The 12,519-nt window shown below is 42.5% G+C and overlaps 1 long non-coding RNA gene across 1 annotated transcript in view; it reads right to left on the reverse strand.

Moving 5' to 3' along the window:
• Positions 1-1,044: 1,044 nt before the first annotated feature.
• Positions 1,045-12,519, reverse strand: part of LOC310849330 — a 145,360-nt gene continuing 133,885 nt past the window's right edge. Inside the window, exons 4-5 of the long non-coding RNA XR_014566863.1 lie at positions 1,822-2,811; positions 1,045-1,582 (exon numbers count right to left, since the gene is read on the reverse strand). This is a non-coding gene — a long non-coding RNA (uncharacterized lncRNA). The remainder of the gene's footprint in view (positions 1,583-1,821; positions 2,812-12,519) is intronic.

Genomic DNA, 12,519 nt, shown 5'->3' on the forward strand with positions numbered 1-12,519 from the left:
CCACTGTCGAACAGCTCTCACTGTCAGGAAGTTCTTCTTAATGTTTAGGTGGAATCTTTTTTCTTGTAGTTTGGAACCATTGCTCCGTGTCCGCTTCTCTGGAGCAGCAGAAAACAACCTTTCTCCCCCCTCTATGTGACATCCTTTTATATATTTGAACATGGCTATCATATCACCCCTTAACCTCCACTTCTCCAGAACTTCTTCATCGTTCTGGTGATCTGAACCTGCTCCAGCTCTGCATTATCCTTTTGGAGCCAAGGTCACCAGAACTGCAAACATCACCTTCATCATTATCACTTTTAATTTGTATACTGTCTTTCTATCTTACAATACCCAAGGTGGTTTACAAGCTGAAGAAACAAAGAATGAGAAGAGGCAGGAGCCAAGATATTGGAGATACACTTTGGAGGTCCAGACTATGGGGAGCTGTAATTTGGACTGTAATTTGGTCGTTTTTTAAATTTTAGTTTATTGTTTTTAATTAGATTATGATATGGATATGTTAATTGGCTGTTTTCATTGGAAAATCAATAAAAATGATTTTAAAAAAGAAACAAAGAATGTATACCTTATAACAATCTAATGCAATACAAAAATGTGATCATAAAACGTAACTTCGAAATAAGCAACCTACATCAAATAAAGTAGCATTCAACAATCATTAGAACAGTATAGAATAATAATATCAGCAGATAGAAATTAAACAGAAATCCACACTTAACAATTGCAATAAATAATTTCTAAACTACAATCAACAAAACAACGGCAAGGAAATAAACAACTATCTGACAAGGTAGCTCCCAATCGAGTGTTAAAAACAATACAGCATTAAATATTAAAAACTTCCCTAAACAGGGCTGCCTTCAGATGTCTTTTAAAGATAAGATAGCTGCTTATTTCCTTCACATCTGAAGGGAGGGTGTTCCACAGGGCGGGCGCCACTACTGATGCCTGGTTCCCTGTAACATGGCTTCTCGCAGTGAGGGAACTGCCAGAAGGCCCTCGGCGCTGGGCCTCAGTGTCCAGGCTGAACGATGGGGGTGGTCCTTCAGGTATACAGGACCAAGGCCGTTTATATACCTTGTGCATATCCAAATTCATTTAATTTGCTCATTTAATTATCTACTTTGAACGTATACTCTTATGAAACTGCAGGTTGTTACAATAATCCTGACAATGACAATCTGTTTGCAATTTATCTGTAAATATTCAATAAACCATTTCCATTCTTTTATTAAAAGTTTGTTATCTTGATTTCTTATTCTTCCGGTACATTTCACCATTTCTGCATATTCCATAAATTGTTTTTTTTAATCCATTCTTCCTTTGCTGGGACTTCTGCTTCTTTCCACTTTTGGGCAAGTAGCATTCTTGCTGCTGTAATAGCATACATGAATCAATTTCTATGCAATTTAGGTAGTTCTGTCCCTATAATTCCCCAAAGAAAAGCTTTTGGTTGTTGTTTTTTTTACAAAAGTTATTTTGAAACATCCTTTTCAATTCATTGTATATCATTTCCCAATAAGCCTAATAGAGCTGGGAAACATCTGGTTTTCAACATTGTGATATACAGTGGTACCTCGGGTTAAGTACTTAATTCGTTCCGGAGGTCCGTTCTTAACCTGAAACTGTTCTTAACCTGAAGCACCACTTTAGCTAATGGGGCCTCCTGTTGCTGCCGCGCCCACGGGGCACGATTTCTGTTCTCATGCTGAAGCAAAGTTCTTAACCTGAAGCATTATTTCTGGGTTAGCGGAGTCTGTAACCTGAAGCGTATGTAACCTGAAGCGTGTGTAACCTGAGGTACCACTGTATCACCAGTTAAACATCACAATATACTGATATATCACAATGTCTAAAATACGGATGGAGCTACAAATGTAGAGGCTAGCTTCACGGTTTTCCCTGCATTCTGATTTTCGCAAAACACACACACACACACACACACACACAATTCACAAAATTATGAAGCTGATATCACAATATGGACTTCAAACTGGTTTGCAATGATATATTAATAGATCATCCAGCCCTAAGGTCTAACCCACTTCGCAGGGTCGTTGTAAGGATTAAACTAATAATTGAGGCTCTTTTACAGTAAAGGTAAAGGGACCTCTGACCATTAGGTCCAGTTGTGGCCGACTCTGGGGTTGTGGCGCTCATCTCGCTTTAGTGACCGAGGGAGCCGGCGTACAGCTTCTGGGTCATGTGGCTGGCATGACTAAGCCGCTTCTGGCGAACCAGAGCAGCACATGGAAACGCTGTTTACCTTCCTGCTGGAGCGGTACCTATTTATCTACTGGCACTTTGATGTGCTTTCCAACTGCTAGGTTGGCAGGAGCTGGGACCGAGCAACAGGAGCTCATCCCATTGCGGGGATTCGAACCACTGACCTTCTGATTGGCAAGCCCTAGGCTCTGTGGTTTAACCCACAGTGCCACCCGCCTCCGCCTCTTTTACAGTAGTCAACTGGAAAAGTTTTGGCATGGGGTTATTGCTGCCCTCTGCGTCAAAGGTGGGCAGGTGTGTGCTGGAAAGACAGCTGCTCTGTTGCTTTGCTCAAGAAACGAAAGAACACGCATTTTTTCCAAACAGTTTGAAAACCTTAAGCATTAAGCTAATTGCAGCATTCGTTTTTCTTGGGTCTTGGTTACTTTTTCTGCACTTGCTGCTTCAAGAAGACGGATCGAGGTTCTGTAAGAGCTGGGAAATGCTTTCAAGAAGGCATGACATGGAAACATTTGAAGCTCCTTCTTCTCTGACCATGGGGACCTGCCATCTGAGCTGCGAATCCACTGTGGGAAAATGCTGAAAGCAAAAAAAAAAATTAAAAAATCCTCTACTATCAGCAGAAGGCCGTCATGAGATCTATGAATGGCACTAGGAATTGCGCCAGCTGCCAACTGAGCTATGTTGAAAGTGCCGGTACTGGTGCCCAAAGCTCTATAAAGCTAGGGGTTGTTTTTATTTTATGAGAACAGTGCAAAAAGAAATCATTGGGGAATCACTTGGGGAAATTTAACGGGCAGCAATTAGTAGAAAGAGAAAGGGGCGATGTTTGGATGGGAGAGGGACATGTCTGGGTGGGAAGGTGCGCATTTCAGTGTTGTGCCTCTCTTGTGGCCTGCTGTTCCACAGGCCCAAGGATTTTTAGGAACCGCTTTTCAGATTGCTATCAAGCTCAGCTCAGAAACCTCAGCTGATTAATCATGCTGCATTTTCGTTAAACGGTTCCGTTAAATTTGCATACATCTGGATATGAGTCAAACAACGGTTCTGAAGCGAAACAGGCAGAAGCCTACTCTGTGTGTGTGTGTATGCACACGCACACAGACATATACATACTGCACTGCATTTAAACCTCACCTTTTTCTACAAGGAGTTCCAAGTGGTGAATGGGATTCTCCTTTCCCCCATTTTATCCTCTTAACAATCCTGTGAGGTAGGTTAAGCAAAGAGACAGTGACTGACTCCAAGGTCACCCAGCACGCTTCGATGTCCGAGTGGGGATTTGAAGCCTGGTCTCCCACGTCCCACTCTGACACTCTAACCACTAAGCCACACTGCCTCTCATACATGTGTGGGTTGCAGCAGTCGTTGCTGTAGGACAGGGTGGGGAACTTGGGGCTCCTTCAGGTGTTGTGGGACACAGGCTCCCATCAGCCCCGGACAGCGTGGCCAATGGTTAGCGACTCTGGGAGTGGTTGCCCAGCAATATAAGGAAGGGATCACAGGGCCCTCATCCCTCTGTAGGAAAATCATTCTCTCTTGTGTGAGAACTACGAGACAATAATAATAATAATAATAATAATAATAATAATAATAATAATATACCTTGTCCATCTGGCTGGGTTGCCCATGCCACTCTGGGCGGCTTCCAACACATAATGAAACATTTTTTTAAAACCCAAACACCTTCCTAAAATAATGATGATGATGATGATGATGATGATGGTTCAGTAATTCAGTAACACTGAAGAGGGTGCCCGCAATCCAGGTTTTACTGATTTATTTACCACATTTGTATCCTGCAATACCTTAAAAAAGCTCGGTGAGACGTAGATGATTCCTCCCTGGTCTGTTTTATCCTCAAAACAATCTATGAGATAAGACTAGTCTTCAAGATTGTGACTGGACTGAGGTCACCCAGACAACTTAGTGGGTGAGTGAGAATTTGAATGTAGGTTTTCCTAGTCTTAAGTCTGCCACTTCAACCAGTATACGGCGCTGGGTTTAAGAATATATCATCTATCATCTATCTATCTATCTATCTATCTATCTATCTATCTATCTATCTATCATCTATATCTATCTATCTATCTATCTATCTATCTATCATCTATATCTATCTATCATCTATCTATCATCTATCTATCATCTATCATCTATCTATCTATCTATCTAACTATCTATCTATCTATCTATCTATCTATCTATCTATCTATCTATCATCTATCTATCTATCTATTATCTATCATCTATCTATTATCTATTATCTATCTATTATCATCTATCATCTATCTATCGATCATCTATCTTCTGCCTGGTTAACCAGGGCACATTCGCAGTAGGTCATCTTTGTTTTTTAACTGATGACTCCGACCCAGAAGTAGCCAAGATCTGGAGGTCTCTAGTAGTTGTTGAGCTACAATTCTAGTCAAGCTGACATAGACTTCTGGGACTTGGAGTCCAGTGACACCTGGATGGAACTAGGTTGACTCACCTTGATTTAAGCGATTAATTGGATAAAACATTGTATTTCTGCTGCCAACCACCTCTAATCTCCTCAAATCGAACTTCGGCAGAAGAAGTTGGTATCCCGCTACTGAAAAACAAAGGAAAATAGAGGAAAGCCACTAACTGCATAGATAAGAAGCACCCACAGCATTCTTCTTTGAAACCCAGAAGTTGGAAATAAAACGGAAATAAAACCATTTTATGCCCACCTGAATCACCCCAGAGTAAGCGGCTTGTAATACTTATCTAATAGGTGCCGTTCCGTCACCCACTTCTGTTCCTCTCAGAGATCTGTTAAAAGCAAAAAAGCGGGATTTTATTGTAAAAGCATCAACAGGCAGTCTGAGCTCAAGGCTGCTGCTTAGCAGTTATTCCTTTTTCTTCAGATCAACACACCCAAACTTTCCCCACTAAACTCCTTTTTAAGGTCACAGCCTCCTTTTCTTTCCTCTCGGGCCAAAGGCAGGTGAGAGAACTTCTCCACTAAACCTGTAACTGCATGGAAAAGATGAGTACCACGAAAACCAGGGCACACACGAACACAGATAAAAGGGAACATTCCATCACTCACATTCCCTCAGTATCTCTGAATATCTCTGTGTCTATCAATGTTTCTTGGGTTTCCCCTCTCTTTAACGCAAGGCTGGAGGTCCAAATGATAGAATATCTACAGATGGCCATGATGACAGGGAGAATTAGAGGGTATCCAAAACAGAAAGTACAGAAAGAATGGAAAATCTTTAATGAGTATTTGGAAAAGTATTGCAATAGCAAGTATCTCCTGGCAGGAATAGAATGATCCTTGTAAAACAAACAAATATAATGTTTTTTGATATCTGACGAGAACAAAGAAATACAATAATTTGGAACTGTGTGTGAAAAAAAATTGTAGAAATAATAATACAATGAGTCTAATCGGATATGTTAAGAAAAAGATAAAGAGATAAAAGTGTAATATGAAAATCTCAGTAAGTTAAAAGTGATGTTGTGTAATTTCTTAATTAGTATTTATATATTGTTTAAATTGGTTAATTGTAATGATTTGATGTAGCAACTACTGTCGTTTTTTCCTTTGTTATTGTTGAACTCTAAATACAATTTTATTCTGTTTTTTTTTTTAAAAAGGAATTAATTGAAAGCATGCCAGCAAAAGTTACCTGTTAAATACCATGAGCATTGCATAATGTAAACATACTCTATATTGATTGTGTACTCAAATTAAAGTATCTACTTTGTGGCGATAAAGAACAGTTATGTGCCCTTTAAAAAAAAAAAGGCCCTCAGGACTCCCCAAGCCACACCCCTTTTCCCTAGGCCACACCCCCTTTCCATAGACCACATCCCTTTCCCTAGGCCACACCCATCACTATCTCTACCATGCACACTCCTTCCATATTTTTGCTTGTCTGGGATGTGCCCTAAAACTCTGGTGTCGCTTCCTGCCTGGATAGAAAAGGGTTTGCAAGCATGCAAACTGATCAGCTGGCTTGTTTTTTGATGGCATCCATCTGTCTCGAAAAACAGCGGAGTGCGCCTCCGGGGGTGAAGTCAAACTTCTCAGGGGTGCAAGCCTGGGTAGTGTGTACGGAGGTCCTGGGCTACCCACACAACAAGACCTCTCCTCTCGGCCTGGCTGATGGGGTCCAAAGGAAAGCAGAGCAATATGATTGGCAGCAGCTTGGCTGCAGAAGTTGCTGGAAGGAAGCACACAAGACGCCACCCAACCACCTTAGGGACTCCACTCCACATTGGTGTGGGGTTTTCTCCTTGACTTTTCTTCTCCTGTAGATATCCCGCAAGTCAAAGGAGGTTTAGGATGGGAGATTTCCTTCTCGTGGATGGGCTCCCACTTCCCTCTATGTGGCATGTGTTGAAACCACATTCTTGACCTTTGGACCCGCCATGGTTCTCGTACCTTCCAACTGCCAGAGCCCTTCTTTGCATACAGGTGGAGGTTGTGAGACCCCTATGTCACTGAATGCCAATCATATTAACAGAGACTTTGGGCCTCTCCTAGCAAACGTACGTTGCCCATAAATGCAGCATTGTGCCAACGGCCAGAGGGTCTGTTACTGAGCTGGCTGAAGCGGCACCTGTAACAAAAGAACAGGCCTGGCTTCTACTTTCCTGGCAGGGAAACCGCTTGGCCCAGTTCCTTTGATTAACGAGCTATTGTTCTTAGGAAAGCCGGGCGCAAACAGCCGCTCAGGTAGCTCTCGGCACTGTGTGAGTGTTTGGAGGTGGTTGGAGGATGGATGGCGGATAACAGACTGAGGCTGAATCCTGACAAGACAGAAGTACTGTTTTGGGGGGGCGGGCAGGTGTGGAGGACTTCCTGGTCCTGAATGGGGTAACCTGAAGGACCAGGTGCACAGCCTGGGAGTCATTCTGGACTCAAAGCAATCCATGGAGGCGCAGGTCAATTCTGTGTGCAGGGCAGCTGTCTACCAGCTCCATTTGGTACACAGGCTGAGACCCTACTTGCCCGCAGACTGTCTCACCAAAGTGGTGCATGCTCTAGTTATCTCCTGCTTCGACTACTGCAATGTGCTCTATGTAGGGCTACCTTTGAAGGTGACCCAGAAACTACAACTTATCCAAAAAGCCACAGCTAGACAGGGAGTGGCCACCAAGACCACATAACACCTGTTTTGAAAGACCTACTTTGGCTCCCCGTATGTTTCCAAGCACAATTCAAAGTGTTGGTGCTGACCTTTAAAGCCCTAAATGGCCTTCGGTCCAGTACACCTGAAGGAGCGTCTCCACCCCATCACTCAGCCCGGACACTGAGGTCCAGCTCCGAGGGCCTTCTGGCAGTTCCCTCATTGTGAGAAGTGAGGTTACAGGGAACCAGGCAGAGGGCCTTTCGGTAGTGGCGCCCGGCCTGTGGAACGCCCTCCCATCAGATGTCAAGGAAATCAACAACTATCTGACTTCTAGAAGATATCTGAAGGCAGCCTTGTTTAGGGAAGATTTTAATGTTTGAAGTTTTACCGTATTTTTAATATTCTGTTGGGAGCTGCCCAGAGTGGCTGGGGAAACCCAGCCAGATGGGCAGGGTATAGTAAATTATCATAATATTATTATTATAAAGGCAGCAAACGTCCGTGCGGTGTTTTGGCACGCCGTGGTGCACTGCTTGATTGCTACAGAGAGAGGTGCCAGAGCGCAAGTGCGCACTTCGGCGACATTTACACTATGCATCTAAAGCACTTTGGGTGCTACTTTAGTAATTGGCTCCTTGGGAACTGTAGTTTGCTAATGGTGCAGGTTTAAATAATAATAATAATTTATTATTTATACCCCGCCCATCTGGCTGAGTTTCCCCAGCCACTCTGGGCAGCTATAAATACTAATACTAATACTTATTATTATTATTATTATTACTATTATTATTATTATTAAATGTATAGTGCAGCTGGGCCTTCCAAGCCATCTTAAAATATGCAGGGTATTTTTAGCTGATTTTTTTTTTTAGGAGGCGGTGAATCCCCTTATTAATATAATATTTTTCAAGCTCACACTCCCAGGAAGGTGAAACGTTTCAGTTCACTGGTCTTCTGCAATTTCCAATAAACCGTGGGTGGGTTTGGGCGCGTGTGGGTTTTTTAAAAGCATGACCTCTGAAAAAAGAAAACCTCGCCTCAGGTGTTATCTGTGAGATGAGGGCATTCCCAAGGAGTTCCCCAGAGGAGCGAGTTCACACGATACTGGCCTCCCCCTCTTAAATTCTCACAGAAGAGCATTGCTCACATTTCCACCTCAATCTTCACCTCCACCCCCAGGAACAGAAAGATCAAAAGGCAACCTACTACACTTCTGAAAGTCCGGGGGGGGGGCAGAAATGCTTTTAAAAAATAAATAAAAAACCCCACCAAAAAACTACATAGCAATCGTAACGGCTGGATTTTCCTGTACTACTACTCTGTTTGCCCTTATTTTTTTTTTTAAAAAGCTTTCACTGAGAGTTTACTGAACCATTTCTTGAAAGCTAAATCAAAAGCGCAGAACCACCCCCACAATAACCTTAACTGGCTGAAGGCATACGAGGTAGATTTCTATGCAGTCGTTGCGTTTTCCTCCCCTGAAAGACTGCTGCATCCATTATTTCTCTCCCCAGAGGAAGCCGTGCATGTTGAGGAATCGATGTGTCTAAAACTACCACACAGACACACACACAGAGAGACACACATTGAAGGGGGGTGGTGAAGTAATAATTTTTGTGTCGGCGCTGTTTGCCACAGTCGTACAATTACAGAAACCTGTGTCAGGTTCAGAAATTTGACACCCAGGGAAAGATAATTTTTGATTTTATTTTAAAAAGAACAGGTTTCTGGTCCTCAAGGGACTGGAAATAAATTGAATGCCTGGTGAACAGCTGAGGGGGGGAAGTGGAAGGAGGTACAGGCAAAATTTCAGGGAGTGGAACTCCAGCATAACTTTGTTGCTCTACCCATAACCAGCATAATCCACCATAACTCGAGGCAACTTCCTATATAAATATACACTGAACGTGTGTTTTTGGAGGCAGGTGACAGCAGGACATATGGCCACAAACTCTGCCCCAACCTACCCATGAACCTTACTCAAATTGCAAGCGTAACATCTGTATAAGACTGACGTTTGATTAAATTGAATGACTATTCTTCGAAATGTTGTGAGCTGCTTTGGGTAGAAAAGAAGGGTGTAAATAAATAGATGATAATTCACTATGGCTTTTACATTTCCTCTGCTTATTTCCACAATCTCTGTGCATAGTACACCTTTTGTACGATTCCCCAAGACGTGTGCAAATAATTTTAAGCTGTTTTTAATATGGCGTCTCTAAATTTCAATTACTTCCCTAGGTTTGTATTGTAAAGGGCAAGCAAAAAAAAAATAATTCAATTAAGTAAACAAATGATGGCGTTGGTGATAAAACCACATGGATTTACTGCCTCTAATCCTGCCTCCCTTTGCAATGAGGAGCATTTGAAAAGTGCTATGTTCTCTATAGCTGGGATGGGGAACTCCAGGTTTTGTTGGACTTCAATTCCCATTAGCCTGGCCAATGGTCAGGATCATGGAGGTTGCAGTCCAAAATGGAGGCCGCCATGTTTGGAATGCCGAATTTACGGTCTGTCATATTTTGGTTTACACTCTATGCACTGTAAACAATGGGATTTTCTTTGCTGGTAATTAGGATGGTTCTTTATGACTCTGAAAAGTCACGTTCCATATCTGAAACCGTATCAACCACTGTTCATTTTGCATGTTTAAAATATCTGTGAAACCAGAGTCTCTCAAACTTGGGTCTCCAGCTGTTTTTGGACTACAACTCCCATCATCCCTAGCTAGCAAGACCAGCAGTCAGAGATGATGGGAATTGTAGTCCAAAAACAGCTGGAGATTCAAGTTTGGGAAACCCTGTGTTAAACAGTACAACAGGCTCTAATGAGAGGTGGTGAACTCTCCTTCTTTGAAGGTTTTAAGCAGAGACTGGATGGCCATCTGTTATTTATGATCTTGTTGAGATTCTTACATTGCAGGGGGTTGGACTTAGAAGACGCTTGGGATCCTGTCCAACTTACAATTCTATGTTGTTGTTGTTTAGTCATTTAGTTGTGTCCGACTCTTTGTGACCCCATGGACCAGAACACGCCAGGCATTCCTGTCTTCCACTGCCGCGCGCTGTTTGGTCAAACTCATCCTGGTAGCTTCAAGAACACTGTCCAACCATCTCGTCCTCTGTCGTCCCCTTCTCCTTGTGCCCTCCATCTTTCCCAACATCAGGGTCTTTTCCAGGGAGTCTTCTCTTCTCATGAGGTGGCCGAAACAGTAAAATTAACTGGGAAGCTCAGAAATCAAGAAGACAAGAGCTTTGGGGGGGAAAAGAATGGGAAAAAGTTTATAATTTATATACAAGATCATTGTAAGCAAGTTAAAACATTGGCAGGATTTTAACCACACTTGTAATGTAAAGGAATGTATGGATAATTTAGAAAGAGAAAAATTGGAGAAGTATTGATATGCAGTTGAAAATATTATCAATAGGACATGGGGAAGGGGAAGTCAGGAGATTCAGAGTAATCTTGATATTTGGATTCTGAATTGGTTTTTGTTGTTTACATTTTTGAAAATCAAATAAAAATTTACAAAAAAAGAGAGAATAAAAATGAGGTTGGAAATGTAAAAAGCTAAATAACTTGTTAATCTGTTAACAGTCATCAACAGGTTTACCATACCCATTGAGTCAATCACCCATCTCCTACTATCCTTCTGAGAAAAACCCCACCCCACCCTCCCACTATATATAAGACTTCTGTTTCAGTGTATCTGAAGAAGTGTGCATGCACACGAAAGCTTATACCCGGAATAAACTTAGTTGGTCTCTAAGGTGCTACTGGACTAATTTTTTTTATTTATTTATCTCGACTGCGTCAGACCAAGACGGCTACCTACTTGAAGCTAAATAACCGTTAAGCATACACAGAAATAGATGCACTGTATGAGTCAGCGCACCAAAATTCAGCCGAACTTCAATTCTTGTACTCTAAGCTGCTTATGCAGCTCAAGAATGTTCAGGCACCCATGCTTAAATGGACATAAAAACCCCAGCCACAGAATTTGAGTCTTCAGGGCTACAGTTTGTGCCTGCACTCTGTCGGTGACTGGTTGCTTTCCCCCTTGCACACATCAGAGTTGTGAAGTAGTTTCTAAACCTGCTGCGCTGACAGTGTAAATATAGCTCTCACCCAGAAGTTTGCAGCCATTTATTAATTTCCGCCTTTGGTTAATGAGATGCTTATCTCCCAGTCAGCAGCCTTGATTCAGCAAAGGCGCAACGTGCCTGTCGCTCAATTTCTTCGAAGGTCGACAAGGGAGCGTCCCGGAAAACCTTCCGTGTTTGGAGAGCTTAGCGTGGGTAACCGAAGCACTGAAGCACTGAGCAGCTTCTTCAAGAGAGAGAGAGTCTCGCGAGGACAATTATCTTCTGCCGGACCGCAAAAGGCAGCCGCCGAAATGCACAGAAACTCACACAGATGAGATATTTGCCAGACAGCCCCTGAAACCTGGGCTACAGGTGCCACAACAGAATATCTAGTCTCAAGATGTCCCCCATTCCCCCCCCCCAAAAAAATTTGGTCGCATTTTCTATTTGTTTTTTTTTCAAAACACATGAACTAATGCAAAATTCACATCAGTGACACATAGATAAAGTCACATTTTAAGTAGCAGTTCTTAATTGGCCACCACAAACATAAAAGGGGTTCGGCCCCTGCAATAGTGGCCAAATCCATAAGTCATTTGAATAATTATTATTTACAAATATCAGCATGTATGTAGAGAGATCAAGATCGAGACAGATAAGCACATGGAAGGTCAGCAGTCAGCAATCTCATTTTGGGGGCACTTGGCGTGGCAGTCCTCCTCCTGGGGGAAAGCAACAGATCTCACTTTGGGGTCAGGGGGAGAGGCGTTTTCATCTCGAGTCTCCGTCGCCATACACAGAGACAGGACCTCTCAAATCGCTCGCAATACGATAATCTTTATTGTCATTGTCCCATACGGAACAACGAAATTGAAAAATCTACATAAAACTTTCAAAACCCAACAAGTCTGCTATCCCAGCCTGGTTAGCCCCCTAAAAACTCTGATACCCCATTTTTAAATGCAATATACTCCCATAGAGACTACCTTACACTGCTTTTAAAACCAAAATTGCATTTGGGTAGAAACTGTTTCTCAGGCGGCTAGTCCTCGTCTTTATAACCCTGTACCTTCTTCCAGAAGGCAGAA

The sequence above is a fragment of the Podarcis gaigeae genome (assembly GCF_964106915.1).
Source record: "Podarcis gaigeae genome assembly, chromosome: 7".
NCBI classification, from domain to species: domain Eukaryota; kingdom Metazoa; phylum Chordata; class Lepidosauria; order Squamata; family Lacertidae; genus Podarcis; species Podarcis gaigeae.